The sequence below is a fragment of the Ambystoma mexicanum genome, chromosome 14 (genome assembly GCF_040938575.1).
Source record: "Ambystoma mexicanum isolate Mex_15411 chromosome 14, UKY_AmexF1_1, whole genome shotgun sequence".
Lineage (NCBI taxonomy): Eukaryota > Metazoa > Chordata > Amphibia > Caudata > Ambystomatidae > Ambystoma > Ambystoma mexicanum.
The window spans coordinates 396836804-396854631 of NC_090940.1; positions in this window are offsets into that span (position 1 = coordinate 396836804).

The following is a 17828-nucleotide window of genomic DNA, read 5'->3' on the forward strand; positions in this document are numbered from 1 at the left end:
GCATAGCCAGCCAGGCAGAAAAGGTTTGAGTGGGCAAGTTTGGTCCAAGGCAGAGGCTAGGAGTGAGACCCAAATTTAAATGGGTCAAGCCATGGTGGAAGATGGAATACACATGTGGCGTGGTGAGGAAAAGACCCATAGCGGAGGTACTAAGCAGATGGAGTGGACAAAAGTCAGAACCCTGGGCGAGGGAGTTGACTGACATCCACCGCCAGGAGAAGGGTTCAAAAGGATCACCAGAAAATGATGCTGGTAACCTTAAAACCCAGGTCATACAGCAAAAGGAGACCAGAGCTGGAAGAGGGAGAAGGGTGCAGGAATACAACTAGGCCTGAATTTATGTTTGCCTAAGTCACAGTTCTTTTGCTTACATTTTGATTTATGTTTCTAGCACTAGTTTTGTATTTTTAACTAACCAATAATATCTTGTGAAACTCAGTTTGACCCACATTTCAGTCTTGATTACACCCATTATAACCCTGGTTTGCATCCTGTGATCTGAAGTGTTTTTTTCTGTTCTGTTCCCTGCCCACCATGTGCTGCATCCTGCTCCTTCACCAACTTGGCTCATTAACAATGGAACACTCGTACCACCCTATATAATTGAAAAACAAAACCACTGTTCAGGGCTTTAAGGCCACCCCATATCTCTTGAAGGAGCCCCTGAATGCCAATGGCACCCAATTATTATCTTGACCTGTGACTAAAATGTTAGTGTTTTAATGCACTTGCCGTAAAAACTGCACTTTCAGTGTGCATTGTCCTTTCTTAATCTTACCACGTTGCCAAATTGTTGATGTTTCATCTCAATTCCACTGCCCTAGTAGTGAAATTAACCTGGAAACTGGGGTGCTATACCTACTGTGTGCCATCTTGTGTGTTAGAAACAAACAGGTGGGCATAATGAGATTAGGCTTTGTATTGTTATATATTGTGCTTTGCATCCAGGTGTCCCAGACAAAAGCATATTGCATTGCTATGTATTGTGTTCTGCATCTTGGTGCTCTTAGGGTAAAGCATGCTGCACTGCATCATTGTGTGTTCTGCATCCCAACACACCCAATAAAGTGCACATTGCATTTCACCATGTCTTCCTCTTCATCTAGGTATCACCCAGAGTGAAGGAAGCTGCACTATATTATAATCTGCATCTAAATGTTCTCTGGGTAAAACACGGCGCACTGTACAGAATTGCCCCCTGCCTCAATGTCCTAGAGAAAAGCAGATTGCATTGTTCTCTATTTTGATCTGAGACAGGCGCTCCCAGGGTGTAGCACGCTTCATTGAACTATATTGTGTAATGCACTCAGATACTTGCAGGTAAAGCAGATCACGTGCTATTACATAGTATGCTGCGTTTAGATGTTCCCAGGCCAATGCATTTTGCACTATATCCTACTCTATTCTGATCCATGTTGACCCTATATTGCCACTTATATGTTATAGAGACTTAGGGACAGTGTTGCCACCTAAAAGGAAGAATCCCCCTGATTAACAGCAACATACACAAGTATTCTTTTTAGGTTGTGTATTGTAGATTCACTAGGTGGATAGGACACTCTGTTTCTACACATAGGTTCGTACATTTTCTTTTTCATTAAAACTTCGTACACTTTTTTAAATTAAATATAAAGTAAATATTTTATTATTTCATTAATATTTCATACTAAAACATTATTTTTACAAAAACATACAAATGTGGAAAAACAACTCTGGTGTTCAACACGTGGTAGCACAATTTCCTATTACCACTGCAATTTTCCATTAAAATTATTCACTCTCGTGCTCAATACAAATGTTCACAATCACAAACTACACATTCAGTACCCAACATGTTTCACTCCTTCATACTCTCAATTTAAGATCAATTGGCCTGGAAATTCGTCAGGGGTACACCATTATTCATTTCCACTTTTATAGAACAGACTGCAGATGCACTGGCATCTCAGATTCATGTGGAAGTGTCTTTTCCTCCTGTTCTATCTTCGCTCTTTTGCTTTTCTTTCTTGTTCCATTAACTACTCTTGAATCGACAATACCAAAATACAAGGGATTATTAGTTACCTCTTATGAAACCTCTTTATTATCTTGGTTTAGGCATCACAATTAACTTTGCTACAGAGATTAGAGTTCTCCAATCAGTTCGAATGCATCGTCACTCTAAATCTGTTCGCTGGCTCATCTATTCTCAAAATGTGTCCAGATGCCGGGTTTCCTCTCAAGCAACTGCCATTCATTTTATTTTCCTGATTTTCTTTTTTTCAACTTCGGACCTGCTTTTCCTAGTGCATTAGCTCCCAATCTATTGGTAAAAATACACATAAAACGTACTTTTAAATCCAGTTCTAAAAAACTTTCATCATTCTTTTCATTGTAATTCTCAAGCTTTCCTTAATGTGTGTTCTATTCGCTTTATTTTAATGTGGCATTTAAATGTAAACCTCACTCTGTACTAGAAATGCCAGTATCTGTCACTTCCATATTTGAATATCTTTATTTCTTAAAGTTCTTTATGTGGCGCTATTTATTTGTGCATGTTATGCTAGCGTTAGCAACACACTGGGAGACTGCTTACCTGCCAGTTCGAAAAATCCTTGGAAAACGATTTCTCACAATGTGATGACATCGGCGCTATTAAATAGCATTGGCTTCTCAGACTTGACTGCCCATGCACGTCCTAATTCAAAAACGGGAAAAACAACAAACCAAACATGCATTTTTCTCGTGTCTTGTGCTTTATATTAGCTACTAGCACACCGCCATGTTTGTACAAAGCTGTTACTTAGTGATGCTTTATGAGGCTTGACAGTCGTACGAGCCCCAGTTCAAAACCAAGGAAAGCTGACTCTAGATTGCCTCCAGGTTACCGAGGGTGTAACATTCAGCAGCCTCTGACTGTTTTCTGCACCCAGATGCCCCAGGATAATATAGCATATGGCATTGAATCATATTCCACTGTGCATCTACCTACTCCTCAAACATATTATATCATACAGTGGTGATTATCTCTGGGTAAAAGCAATGTGGACAATACCCATCTATTTCCTGCTCCTCAGTATCCCAGGGTAAATATTTCTGCGCTTGGTTCTAGACGTTACAGAACTTCAGCAAATAGAAATGGAGGTCGGGTGGCAATTAACTTTCACAAATTGATAACTATTGTTAAAAAGGTCACATTACTGTTCGAAGAAAACTGATGCCGTACACGTTAAAATTCTTTTAATCCCTTAATTCCTCAATTGATCTTTTGGTAATTTATTGTCCCCCCCAAGATAAACTTTTGCAGTTTCTAGAGCTCTTTGGGGACCATGCGTCTCGCCCATTTCCGTTGTGCTCAGTGTAAAGACTGGAGGGGGGTGTCTGTACTTCTGTTCTCTATGTGGTAGAGGAGAGGCACAGAAGACCCCAGCCAAGATTCTCTATTATGGTAGCAATGGACGAGCAATCAAGGCCTAGCTTCTCGGGAGGTGATGCAGGCTGGTTCTTAAGTACAGTGTAGTCCCCAAGCCCCCACAAAGGAATGTTCACACACTGTATTACTGAAAACACAGTCTTTATATAATCAATATTCAAAGGTTATGTACACTATCACAATAACTCACTTTGTGCTCAGGAAAATCAACAATGGTAAATATCTACAATTCTAAGGTGGTACCACCAATATTAGATCTCATTAAAGTGCATCAACTATCATGTAAAAATGTCACACAGATCAATAAAGAGGAAACCATCCAATAGAGAGAGGAGGGAAAGCAAGATGGTTGACACAATTGGCAGAATACTGGCCCCGTTACCTAGACACAGTTCTGTGTGGAGATCCCCCCCACCTGGGCAACCTGTAAAATAAGATATATAGCACAAGCCCAGTCCATATATTGTTCAATAGTCTTATTCCCTCATATAATGTTTTTACCCCCCCCAATGTACCTGGTGGAGTAGAGTTCTTCGAAGAGGCATCGACAGATCCTTCTTGAGTGACCCCCTTTAAAGAGGGAGTCACGGATCGTCGAGAGGCGTCGAGGAAAGTGAACTTGGCGTTCGGCGTCGGGGAATCGACGACCATTCTTGAGTGCCCTTCCTTTAAAGCAGGAGTCACGGGTCGTCGAACGTCCAAAAGTCAACAGGGTAGAACAGCGTCGATGAGGCGGCAGCTTCGATCCGAGCGGTGGTCGTCGACGATGGATCGTTGGCGTCCTGCAAGGAAGAGGCGTGCGGGGCTCCTCGGTGACGATAGTTCTAGACCGCAAAGAGTGTAAAGAACTGTAGCCCAGCAAGGGTGTCGAGTCATCGAAGTCTTTGTGGTCGTGAGGTGGCGGGAAACTCACCGGCGGATTCTCCTCGGCGCGTTGGTCGTACTCGACTTTCTCCGGCAGGATAAAGTGGTCGATGGCGCGGACAAGGGAGTCCTTCGATTCGAATGTTCTTAGGCCAAGGAGCGGGCGGCTCCGGTCGTCGGCGGCACGGCGTCAAGCGGTCCCCGTGTCTGTGCAACACAACTTCGACGGGCCTCCAGCGGTTACACAAACCTGCGAACCCTGGTCGACGGCAATGGACTTCGATGGCGGCGAAGTCCGGGTGCTTCACTTCGAACTCCTCAGCGGTCCCCGTCTCCGGTCGGCAGCCTTTCGAGGGTCTGGCGTCCAGGGAGCTTCAGCGAAGGTTTAGCGGTGCTCGATGGTCCCTCGGAGCACGGGAAGAGGGCGCCTTAGCAGGTCCTCTCTCGGATCAGTCTTCGACGGATTTGGCAGCTTTCAGATCGGTCAAAACAAATGCAACAGCAAGTCGTCTTCTTCCAGCTGGGCATCGAGGATCAGCAGTTCCAGTTACTCTTAAAGTGTAGACACAGCTTCTGAATGCTTCTGAACAATTTCCAGTGGCGAGAGGTCCCCAGATATACTATTCTGTCTCTCATCCACGCTGCTGGGTCACACTCAGCAGCCAATCATACAGAAGGGCATTCATGCAGTCAGTCAGCCAATCAGGCACACAGTGCATTCAGGCCATCCTCCTCCCTCTCAGACACTCACAGCAAGGAATGTGGATTGGGACAAGGACCCAGCCATTCAACACTACACACTGCATTCAGGCCAGTTTCGGGCAGGGCTGTCTCAGTCTTTGTCTCTCATAACAGAAACCAGACAACCACAACAAGAAGTGCATATTGGTCACACACTCCATTCACCCAGGTCCCACCCACAGGAGGTACCCACAACATACAGTCAATGGGAAGGCTCCAGCTAGTCTGGCCGGGCCTTTACAACAACACCATATGTGGCACTTCCACCCAACAGCCAGTCAGGGGGAAGGGACAGAGTCAGGGCTTCCCAGGACTTTGGGAAACAAGGTAATGGGCAATAGAAAGCAAGAGGCCACAGGGGCCATCTTGTTTCCTATCAGGAATCAACTGATTCCAATGGCAGGGCCTGGGTATCCCAAAATGGAGGACACCCAGAGCACCTGTCAAATTCAGCATGGAGCTGCCACCAGCCCATACCCTGCTCTGTGGGCCACCCACGGGTGCCCAAAAACATACACTAGGGGCACAGGGTTGTACCCCCACCCATGGGTGCCATAAGGGTATCCCATGGTCTGTACACCAAACCAAAAACAGGAAGAGCTGCACTGCCAGGAGTCCCACATGGACTCCTGGGCAGAAAATAATACAGAACACAAATGAAAAAAGGACTACAGGACAAGGACAGGGAGGCCCTGTCCCTCCAATGCATTTCCAGCATCATACTTAGGACTAATTGTCCTGGGTGAATTTAACATTCAACTTGTTTAGGCTTCCTCTCATACTTCTTTCCTGATGGGCTGTATGGCCAATTTAGGCCTGGTCCAGCATGTGAACTCTTCAACTCACCTTACAGGTCCTATCCTTGGTTGTATTTTTGGTAAATCAAATCAGATTGTGTTGGGAGAACAACTAGCCCTATCCTGGTCTGACCAAATGTTTATACCTCTCCAGATCAGGCTCCCAACTTGATCACTAATAATTCCCATCACACACACTTAAACAGTGACAAGGAAAGGGTCTATGGTCTCTGCAGAGAATTTTGATCTGGTTTTTCAAAACCTCTTGTGAGCTCATCAAGATCAGTTAGACCCGGTTTTAAAGGATGTCTCGAAATGACTAACAGCAATTACAGATTTCCTCCAACAGAATGCAAATGTTCTTTCGCCAGCAAAAAAGGGGTAAGAAAACCCTTCAAATTCTACTAAACCTTGCTATAATGGCCATGTCAGCGAGGCTAAAAACCGCTGCCCTCAGGCATAAAGAGCTTTCAGAAATGTAGGAGAAGTAAATCTCATACTACACTATTCCCAACAACTGCAGACATATAAGCGTCTCACACAACAGTCCTATTTTTTAAATCGTATTTTACTTTAACCCGCCTGAATAGAAGTAAAGAGCTGTTTAAAGTTCTCTGTGAACTATGCACTTCAGCTCCCTTGAATCATGTTGTACCGTCATCTCAAAAACATTGTGAGGATCTATCTCAATTTATTGGTAAAATGACATCCACTCTCCCCTACTGTTCTCCATCTGTATCTATTTTGGCCCTGCACGAAAACATGATTATTGGCAAGCAGGTTGTACATTTTGATTCCTTCTCGATTTTATCTAAATCCATTTTGCACAAACTGATGGAGGTTCGTAGTCCCTCGGGTTCCCCCTTTGATCCTTGCCTAGCCAGAATTCTGAAACAATTGAGATCTTGCGTGATTTCCGAGTTGTGTCTTATTATCAATAACTCATTGCAAGAGGGGTATGTTCCCAACAACTTCAGATAGCTGCTGTTGCTCTACTCCTAAAAACGCCCTCCTTGGACACTACGCTGACAGTCAATTACTGCCCCAGCTCACAATTTCCTTATGTTGGAATTGTTTTTGAGAATCTGGCAACATCACAACTCCAAACTTTTGTTGAAGAAGCCGGCTGGCTAGATGATAACCAGGCTGGCTTTCGCCCAGGCCATGACAGCTAAACAGTGTTAGCTGCACTAGATGATTTAAGATTCTGGATGGATACTGGAGGCACGGGGTTTGCATTTTGTTGGACCTATCTACAGCCTTGGAGACAGTAAAGGCACACCCTTGATTGTCTAACATGTGTCTAACAAGTGGGACCTGAAGCTAATGTAGTTGGGCCCACTGCAGTGACATCAACATCGGTGCTGAGTGGGTATTTACAGATTTTGTGTGGGTGTTTCCCCCCTCAGGCCCTACCCGGTCTATGCCTCTGGTACACGGTCAGATCCAATCCTTTTTGAACAACCGAAAACAATGCCCCCCTCCCCAATTCTTCAGTCATGAGAGATCCCCTGTGGGGTTCCTCGGGGATCTTCCCTCGATCCTTTGATATTCAATCTGTATACGACGACTCTGACCAAACTAGTGCTCATCTTCAACATGACCTGCTATATGTATGCCGACATTGCCAAACTAATACTGCATGTGGGTAATTCCATTGAGAACCTGATCGATCAATTCAAGCACTGTATTGAACAAGTGAAGATTTGGATAATGACCAACTATTTCCAACTAAATGAACAAAAACTGAAATACTTATCTGTAAACCTAATAAGAATAATACATCCTTAGAGGAACCCCCAGTTTGTGGTAATTTTGGCCATCTACGCTGGGACCCTGCCGTAAACCTACAGACCTTGTATGTAACCTTGGAACCTGGCTGGACCAGGATCTATCTCTAGAAGGACAAATCAGTAAGTGTCAAGCAGCTGCTTCTTTCAATTGAACACCTTGAAACGCCTTTTAAACTATTTCTTTCTCAGAGAAGGTCCATCTTGTGAATGCAATTTTATTCAGTCATCCCGATTACTGTAATGCCATTTACTTAGGACTCCTCCAAAACAATCATTCGCTAACTTACAGTGGATCCAAAATGCGTCCGCTAGGCTGATTTTCCATCTTAAGAGTTAGGACCGTATTACTCTTTCTCTTCTCTCTTTACATTGGTTACCAGTGGCTACAGGAGTCAAATTTAAATGATCTCTCGCATTTATAACACAGGTTCCATGTTAACCAGGAACCATTACTCCCCTATGTCCCAGGCAGACGTATTTGATTTGCCTCTGCTAGCCATGCGACTAGTACTAAATTTAAGAGGCATAAATGGGGCAGCCGCACATTTGTTGTCAGGCCTAAACACTTTGGAACTCCCTCCCTTTCTCAATCCAAGAACTGCCTGAGCATCAGATCTTTAGGAAACACTTAAAGACATGGCTCTTCCCCAGATAAACCTCTTGGTGATCAGTCCTGAGATCTGTGTTAGAACCTATAACTACCTACCACTTTACCATAGTGTAAAATGCCTAGTTGTGGGCTGGAGTTGCAAGTCCCTTACACTGCACTCCTGCTGGTGTGCCTTATTTCACTGAAAACCTTGTCTTTCCCGCTCAGGACACAGAATCTTCTTGCACAGTTACTCTGCACCTAGAAATAACCTCTCCCACTCACAGAGGAACTATTATGGCCAGAAACACACTTGAGAACATGATGTGTAAAACTGTACTCTCCAAAAAGGGACATCCAAGATAAGAAAGTGGAGTCAGAAAATAATTAATCAACAGGCAGACCACCCATATTACAGACAGCATGCAACCAACTATTGAACAGCTCACCCTCACAAAACCTAGCAACAGTGCCCCAGACACCTCTCAGGAAGAAAGTCCAAAAGTGAGACCCAAACGTTCTGTCTCGTGTTACCAACACACCCTGCATACTTCACAAACCTTACCAGGAGGAACTGGATAGGAAAGTGACAACACAAGGATAAGAAACAGAACCTAGCAAACCCCTCCATAAATAATCTGCAATGCAATCAACTCGCAAACCAGCCTTAGGACACCTCTTTTGGAAGAGATTCCCAAATATCACAGCAGAGATGTTCAAGACCATAGCCCTAATTGAATACACAACCTAAATAAGTCTCATCACCAAAGATAGGCTTGTCGCAACAATCTATCAGGAATCTGATGAAATGAATGACTCAACTTGAAACTCCATGGACCCATTTATCATACAACAGCCAACCAGGCAATAGGCCAGACCCCGACTATGCACACCATAGACACGGCCAATGCAGGCTAGCAAATGACACCAACATGTAACGGGAGACAACATACACAGCCACCTGATCAATGCCTATGCCATCTCGAAGCACAGAACAGAGATTCACAAAGTAGCAAAGGAAGAAAGGATATGCTCTTCATGAAGGAAACCTGGTTATCCGACGACCATAAGGCAATAACCCAGAAACCATTCCCTATAACTTTAAACGCATACAATCCAACTGGACTAACAAAGAGGAAGAATCACAGTAACAAACAGAAATCCCTCAAAATCTTGACTTCACACCACAGAGACTTCACAGATTGCTGATACACTTCACACTCAAACAACCAATCAACCAACCCACCCAACCTCTTCCCTATTGTGAGAAACCTGAGGGCTTTCTCACTCATGGACCCCAGGGATTCTTTGTTCAGGTAGCCAGGGCACAGCCATCACCTTTGGAACCAGACCCTGGGGGTGGAGTAGTGCGGGAGGATCACCTGAGCAGGGGGTCCTTGGGGACTGTTGGAGGAATGCCCTGAGGAGATGCACATTTTCCCTTTTCTGACAAACCCCTACTTGACACATCCTCCACATTTATAGGTTATGAATCCTGTCCCGTTGCCCCCTCCCTAATTCCAACAGGTACTAACAATAAAGGGAGGTGTAGCAGAAGAGATATATATCCCTATCCGACAGCCCTGCAGTCTAAATATGGTACAGTATCATCTAAAACTCATTCACCTACAACCACACATCTGCCCCCTTTCCCCTAACACTTACAGAGGTTTCCCTCAATCATAACGGAAAACTAAAACTCCCATACTTCCTCCCCATTGCCTTCTTTCCAAGCCATTGGGAAGAAGAAAAGGAACAGCGCTATGAAGATTGCCCAGATGAACTAATGTACCATAGAGTCCTATGGGCAGTCTCCATCCTGTCCCATAGGCAGAGTCAGGCAGGGCTGGACAACAGTTCCCACCTGACTCCAATTAACACTCCCTGTCAGTATAAAAGGTGGAGCACTGAGACACACTTTGAGCGAGCTGGGGATGCAGTGTGGACCAGAGGAGCTGAATAGCAGAGGACAGTGTTTAAAGAACCATGGAGAGTCTGGAATAGAGCTGAGGGCCAAGACGCTGATCCTGTGTCGTTCAAGGGCTGCAGCAGGACTAAGGAGCTTTGCCTTCCAAGAGCCAGAGAGGGCAGATCATATCCTGCTGACTCTGTCTGCAGGAATACTTGTTTCCCCTGGGCATGTGAAGGGAAGCCCAGGTGCCTGAGGGGCAGGTGGGAAGACCCGGACCTTGATCCAGAAAGCTCCAAAGAAGTTGATTGTCAGCACTGCGCTAACCAAATGAGTCTCATGGCAAGAGAGAGGAAATCTTGGTGAGTGTGTGTTTTTTGCGGCTGGAGCGGGAACCTGCACATTGAATTTGAGAAAGAAAGCAAGAAATGAAAGGCCATGAAAGGCATTATGGGACTTGAAGTTCTTTTTTTAATGAAGTGAATCGAAGTGGTCCTGCAATTCGGGCTCAGTTTAAGAAAAACCCATCGCACAGTCGAAAGACTTTGAATTTTGATAACTAAAAAGAAAGCAAGAATAAAGTGGCCCGAACCTGACCGAGGGAGACCAATTTCTGTGAAGTGAAAGCAACTGCAAAAAAAAGTAACAGAGTGGTCCGTTGGAAAACTAAAGTACGACCATTCAAATGGCTCTGTGCGCTTCGTTTAGGCCCAAGCCTGAAGGAGGAAAGCCTAAAGCAAGTGAATTGTGATAACTTTTTGCGAACCCAATGGGTCCAAGCCTGAACGAGGCACACCCAGAATTTGTGTTTGAAATAGGCCCGAGCCCGAACAAGGGAGACCCAGAAATTGTGATTAAAAGGTCTGAGCCCAACCGAGGGAGACGGTTGTCTGACCCCGACTGAGGGAGATCGATCATGAACATTGTGCTAAAGGGATCTGAGCCCAAACGAGGGGGATCCGTGGTCCGAGTCTGAACGAGGGAGACCAATTGCGAACCTGTGAATGTGAAATTCATGAGAAAAAAGGAACTTGGTGTTTGTTACATCAGGCCCTCTGCAATAAGAGACTGTCATTGAGAAAGAGACTTTGGCAGAAGGCCCTGATACCTATGCTTTGAACTGTTTCCTCGTGGCCAAGAAGCCAGAGTGTGTGTGAAGCTCAAGCGTGCCGTCTTGTCCCGTGCTGGAAACTTGGGGAAGGGAGGCCAACTGCTCAATTATCCTGAGATATTATTTCTTGAATACTTCTTTTGCCTACATTGTTGTCCCGCACCATTTGTATTTAGAAGTAAGGATTGGCAATATGTTTATTAGTATAGGCCCTTTTATTTCGACAGAGACTCCACTAGGACTGCAATATTATTATTTGATGGTCGTAGCTTGCTCCAATCCTTAGATTTAGGATTAGATAGACTTTCATCCAACCCTTTGAAGTTCAATAAACATGCTTGAACTGTGATCATTTGTGTCTATCTTCACGGCTTGATAACATTCCTTCCTTACACTACTTACTTACAGACCACCCCCCTACAGCCCACCCTTTGCAGAACATTTTTCAAACAGATGTTGCTAACCTTGCGATAGAACACAAACATCTACCTATCCTCAGAGATTTCAAGATTTGGTTTGAGGAACAAACTGATCAGCACTGTGCGACAGGCATGGTATCAAGAGAAATGACACAGACAGCAGCTAAGTAGTTCTAAACAAAACTTTATTAATGAACAGGATGGTGTAACGCCCAACTTGCCCTATACTATAGTAGGATTGTCCTTACCTAAAGAAACTAAGGAAAGTCGGTGTCGATAAGTCCAAGACAAGCGTCTGTCTCAGTCAAAACCTATGCTTGTCCTCACAACTATAAATAAACATGGTGTGGGAATCTTCTCAACAAAATATAAGTGTTCAAAAGTAAAGGTTAAGCTACTTTCAGCATGAGTTCTTCTTGGGTTCCCTATCTCAAGTTCAATACAGTTCCAACAGAAATTCACTTCAATAGTGCTTGGTCAAGTTCAGAAATTACCTTCTCCATGTTCGAGTGTACCACAATTCACAGAAAGAGGAAGTCTTGGAATTCCCTCCCCCAAGTTCAAATGTAGTACACTTCACACAACATTGAGGTCCTGGGACTTCCTTCCCAAGAGTTCAAATGTAGCACAGTTCACACAAAACTGAGGTCCTGGGACTCTCTTCCCCAAGACTTTAAATTAGCACTTACGTCGGTTTCATCTGTTCAAAGTTCAAAAGAAAACACTGGGTCCGCTTGACCCACCTTATGGTTTGCCTCACCAATTGTTTCACATTTCTTCACACTTCCATTCAGAGTTTTCTGGTCTAGGCACAGTTGTCAGACCACATGGTACACCCATCACAAGTCATGCAACCAGTAACCCTATACTTTATCTTTGGCTTGATTCATGATGTTTCTAACTTTCATATTAGGAAACGTTGTAGTCTAGGTGCAGTTGTCAGGCTGCACGGGCCACCCATCACAGGTCGCGCAACCACACATCTCCCCACAGCTGTTCGGCCCCTCATAGGCACTTCTGGCTTGGGCTTTCACTTTCCACACTTGTATTCCTTGTAACAGTCTTTCATACCAGCTCTTGGCTTGTCATATTCTTGTGACGATTTTCCACATTTGCAGTTCTAATTGACAGTCTTTCTTATCTTGGCACTTGTAATGTTCAAAACAACTCTTCAATTTCATCACAGGTTTTAGGTTATGTTCATATTGGGTTTTACTGGCAGTGTGTCATTTTATATATCTGTTTGGCTTAGAACGTTCATTCAGCACATCAGTCAGTATTCAATAGCATCTTTCAGTTCAGTATTCAAATAGATGCAGCATTTACTTGTTCTCACTTAAATAGCAACCGTCTTTCAGTTTGGTATTCAAGAGATGCAACATTTACTTGTGTTCGTGGACCGTTACTTATAGGCAGCCCCTTCTGAGGGTGTCCGGTCAAAGGGTCGACTACAAAAGGATCAAATGCAAAAGGATCAAAGCAATAGGACCGAAAAACAACTGGGTCGAATTTTTTTTTTAAATTATATATATTTTTTGGGGTTTCCGTATAGGTAAAAAAAAGTGGTTTTTACCACAAAAACAGGGGTTGGGGCGGGCCTGACCCCCCCCCCCCCCCACCAAAAAAAAAAGTTAAAAAAAAAAAAAAGAATGTTCGGTCCTTTTGTTTCCCTTCTGAGCACTGTGGTCTCCCCAGTGGCTTCTGACATTTACCGGTTTGTTGCAGCTCCTCTCTGTGGCTATCCCCGAACGGGAAAACAAACCACCAGTTTGCCGGGTCTGCTGCCGCGTACACAGCGGCTGCTGTGCTCTGCTCCGCCTCTGCTGTACGGCAGCGCCTGCTGCCTGCCTTCCAATAAGAGGGCTCCCAGTCCTGCAAAGTCCCTCGAGCAGGCCTCCCAGGATCGTGCCGGCTTCTTGGCTTCCTGGCCCTGTCCCAACTTGACAGATGATCTCCTCTCTCCTTCCTCGTCCTTCTCCTGCCATATAATCTTGGGCTCCACCTTTTATACTCTTTACCATTCTTAACAGGCTGCAGGAGAAGTCGGTTAGACTCAATTGCCTGACCTTGTATAAGCCTGGTAGTGACATGCCTGATCTTCATTACAGGATGCCTCTAGGCCCCTCTTCTTCATCCCAGTACTAAAGTGGTGTTTACAATAGGAAGTGTGCCCTACTATTAGCTCTACTATCCCATGAAGACTGAAGGAGGGTCAGGTACGTCTGCGTTAGTGAAGGGGGATACCATGTCTCGCCTTCATGCACTCTCTCCATTTCCCAAGGACCCTCCACCCAGGTGATCCTCCCTCGCTTGTCCACCTGCAGGGTCGAGATCCAAAAGCGATGGCCATTCCCTGGTCACCTGAACAGAGGATCACAGGGGAGTAGATGTGAGAGTCCCTTCGGGTTTCTCACAGCACCCTTTGAGTCCTGCATGGCCACCTTCCACCTGAAACAAATGACAAAAGAAACGATGCATACTGCATGTCACACCCTTGATGCAATCTTCTGCGAAGGCGGCCATATAACCACCCACCACGTACAGGTAATGTGGAGCAAACATCTAATGTTACCTTTTAACTGTAGGCACACCATTGCATCTACTCCTAACAATCGAAGGCCATATTACCACCACCAGGAGAAGCTGGAAAACAAAACTTGAACTCAGAAATCTAATGGAAGAGATTAAGCAAAACCCCCAAGAATCTCATCTGTTTACTAGAGGAAAGCTTAGCGAAACTACCGAACTGGATAACTGAGGCTCTGGACATCCCAGAACACTAAAACAAATCTTTTTGTAAACAAAGGACAGCAGCTAGCAAGGGGGTTCAGACCCTATCGAAGAAACCTGAAAAAAAGAAATCAAATACTGGAAAAGCATGAAGGAAACATTGTAATCATTAAGACAGGGTGGCATACCAAAGAGATCCTCTTCTGCAAAGAGTAAAAACTTTACTACTTCAAACTTGCCAGCAAGGCCCACAGGCCTCACCCAAAGAAAAGAACTCTACCAAATCATTAAGGAGATAAGAAACCCTGCATCTTGCAGCACAGTGCTGGACCCAACCCAAAAACTGAGCAAAGGCATCAACCACGAAGTAAGGAATGGAAGAAACAATTGAATCACTGGAAATAACCACCCTACAGCCCCACCCATGAACAGACTTAAACCACTATCTGACTTAGACATAAACAAATTTAAAGTTAGCAACAAAGCCATCTCACCAAAGGACGCCTGGCCCCCAGATATCTACGGCGATCCTCACCAAGGAAACGGGGTAATCTGTTTTTGAAAACTGGTGAGGTGCTCAATCGAAACAAGAATCCTATCAAACGCATTTAAGACTGCGTCTATCAAACCCCTTCTAAAACACACAGGTGGAGACCCAAAGAACCCTTCAACTAGTGACTTATCTCAAACATATACCCAGACACATTTCAAGAGATGCATGCAAGCAGCCAAATTTGAGTCAAATCCCCTATTACAATCACTCACAAGTTGGCTTTAGACCTATGAGAGGCACTGAATCAGCACTAGTATCCATATGGGACAATGTCAAAATATCTGCAGATGAAAAACACCACCTCAGCACTCATACTCCTGGACATTTCAGCAGCCTTCAACACAGTCACCCATAGCACCCATTTACAATGGATGAGATTGTTCCTGACAGAACCAAAACCACCTTGCCCCCCCCCCCCCCAACAGCTTGAACACAAGGATTATAACTTGTGGAGTTACTGAAAGACTGAGCATTTCAGTGCACCTCTACAACATCTATATGGCCTCACTGATGAAGACCATAAAAACATATGGGCTCACTTGTTACAAATATGCAGACGACACTTAAACCATATACAACCTGATCAGTGAAGAGAATTCCAGAAGCAGCGCCAACAACTGCCTTAGAAGATCTAAAGAGATCAAGAATGTTGGCATATTAACAGTCAGCAGCTTCACTTTGGAACCCCAAGTCAACAGCATAGTCAAAAGGTGCTTCAAATATTTACTCTCAGACAGGTCATGCACTATCCGACACAGAACATTGCCCATCATTTCTATGGTTCTCTCAAGAATGAATTATGCCAACAGCATTTATGTAGGTATGCCGGACTACCTCACACAAAAAAACTACAACAGATCCAAAATGCAGCAGTCAGACTACTACTTGGACTCAACAGGAGGGACTATGTAACACCAGCACTCAGAGCATTGCACTGGCTCCCAATGAAACAATAAATCAATTTCAAGGTGATGTGCATCACCCACAGAGCCCTACCAGATGAAGGAGCAGAATTAATCTAAGGCAAAATCTCACATTACTAACCAACTAGAGTTCTAAGATCCAGAAATGACATGCTAATAAAATTTTCTTTAAATAAAAGATTCTGCAGAAAAATAAAACAGACTGCACCTTCCCCACTATGGTAGCCAGGCTTTGTAAAACGCTCCCAAAGGACATCTGCAAGTTACAGAACCATTTGAAAGTCATGTAAACTAAAAACCTGTCTTTTCAATGTGTAATCAACAACAAGTAGCCGAGCACTCAAAGAGCAGAAACACTATATGTCAAACGAAAAACTCCCATGCCCAGACACATCCTAAAGGGACGTGTATGGAAGGCATGTTATCAAACAGTAAGACAGGCACAAGTGATCACAGTTCAAGGGTGTTTATTGAACTTCAAATGGGTTTGAAAATCGCCTATCTAAAGATAGGAGCAAGCTACGACCATCAAATAATAATAAAGTAGTCCTATTAGTGTCTTGTCAAAATATAAAGGGCCTATAGTAATAACCCTATTGCCAATCCTTACTTCTAAATACAAATAGTGTGGGAAACAATGTTATGCAAAAGAAAAGTGTTCAAGAAATGATAGGTCAGTGTATTCAAGCTGTTGGCTTCCCTTACGTTTTAAGCATGGGACAAGGCAGCACACTCAAGCTTAGCACAGTCTCTGGCTTCTCTAGCATGAGGGTGCAGTTCAAAACTTTATAATCATGGCTTTCTGTGCCAAAGTCTCTTTGCCATGCAAAGTGTCTTTCAGAGGGCCTAATGCAATACGACAAACAACCAAGTTCCTTTCTCCTTAGGGTTTCAGACGTACAAATTCTTGGGTGATTCACTGTTCACCCCGGGCCCCCCTCCACCGGGCTCAAACCCCCTTTAACACAAAGCTTTCAATTGATCTCCCTCTGCCAGGCTCGGACAAATTTATCAACTTTGCCACAGATGTTCTTTACTGTATCAACATCGAACACTTTTGACTGTGTGCAGGGTTATACTTGACCCATCGCAGCACCACTTTGATTCACAATTCTCTACAACTCTTTCTCTTTACAGCTGGATACCTTACAGAGACCTTCGATTGAGCACCCACGTGGTGCCGGACCACTCTGTCAAAGGTATTGTATCTTCGTTTCAAAGTTCAATCACTCATCAGCAGTTTAACATTACTTGCGTCTTTTATCACACGTATTTCAAACAATGTTCATTTCAGCGCTCAGTTTTGTATCCGTCTCCCCAACTCACCGGCTGTGTTGATTTCACTGGCGCTGCTTTGTTCTTGGAGCCAAGGACAGTACCACGGTGGGTAATTCTCCACACCTTGATTCTTAACTCGGGAGGGCCTCGGGTATCTCCGACACACAATGCAGGATTCTTCAGCCTGTTTTCCTGGTCTTGCGCTTTCCAATCTCAAGGGCTCATGGGAGCAACAGTTCCTTGTCAAAAGGTGAAGGGAACTTCCCTCATGCGATCCCCTTCTGTTCCACCGTCTTTCTCCTCTTGTTAAACTGCCATCTTGGAACTGCTGTTTCCTCATGTGCTTTGCCTCGCTCATAGTGTGCTCTCGTGCCCCACCTTTTAACTGTGTGGGGAAGCTTAATGGAAGTAAGGTGTGTGTGATGGTCAGTAATTGGCGGACCATTGTTTCGGGACATGTCAGGTATACGGCTTGGGGGTTAGTCCGTTTTCTCTCATAGCGGGCTGTCCGTGAGAAAGTGTTTGTGTTTTAAAGGGGAGTGGGGGGTTGGAGTTCTTAAATATAAGTAAAGGTGTTATAAGGAAGGGTTACCGCATCTCACCATCTAGTGTCCCACTCCAACTCCCTGAAAACCCCTCATCCAGGTGATTCTCCCACACTCCTCCACCCCCAGGAACTGGATTCAAAAGCGATGGCTGTGTCCTGGCC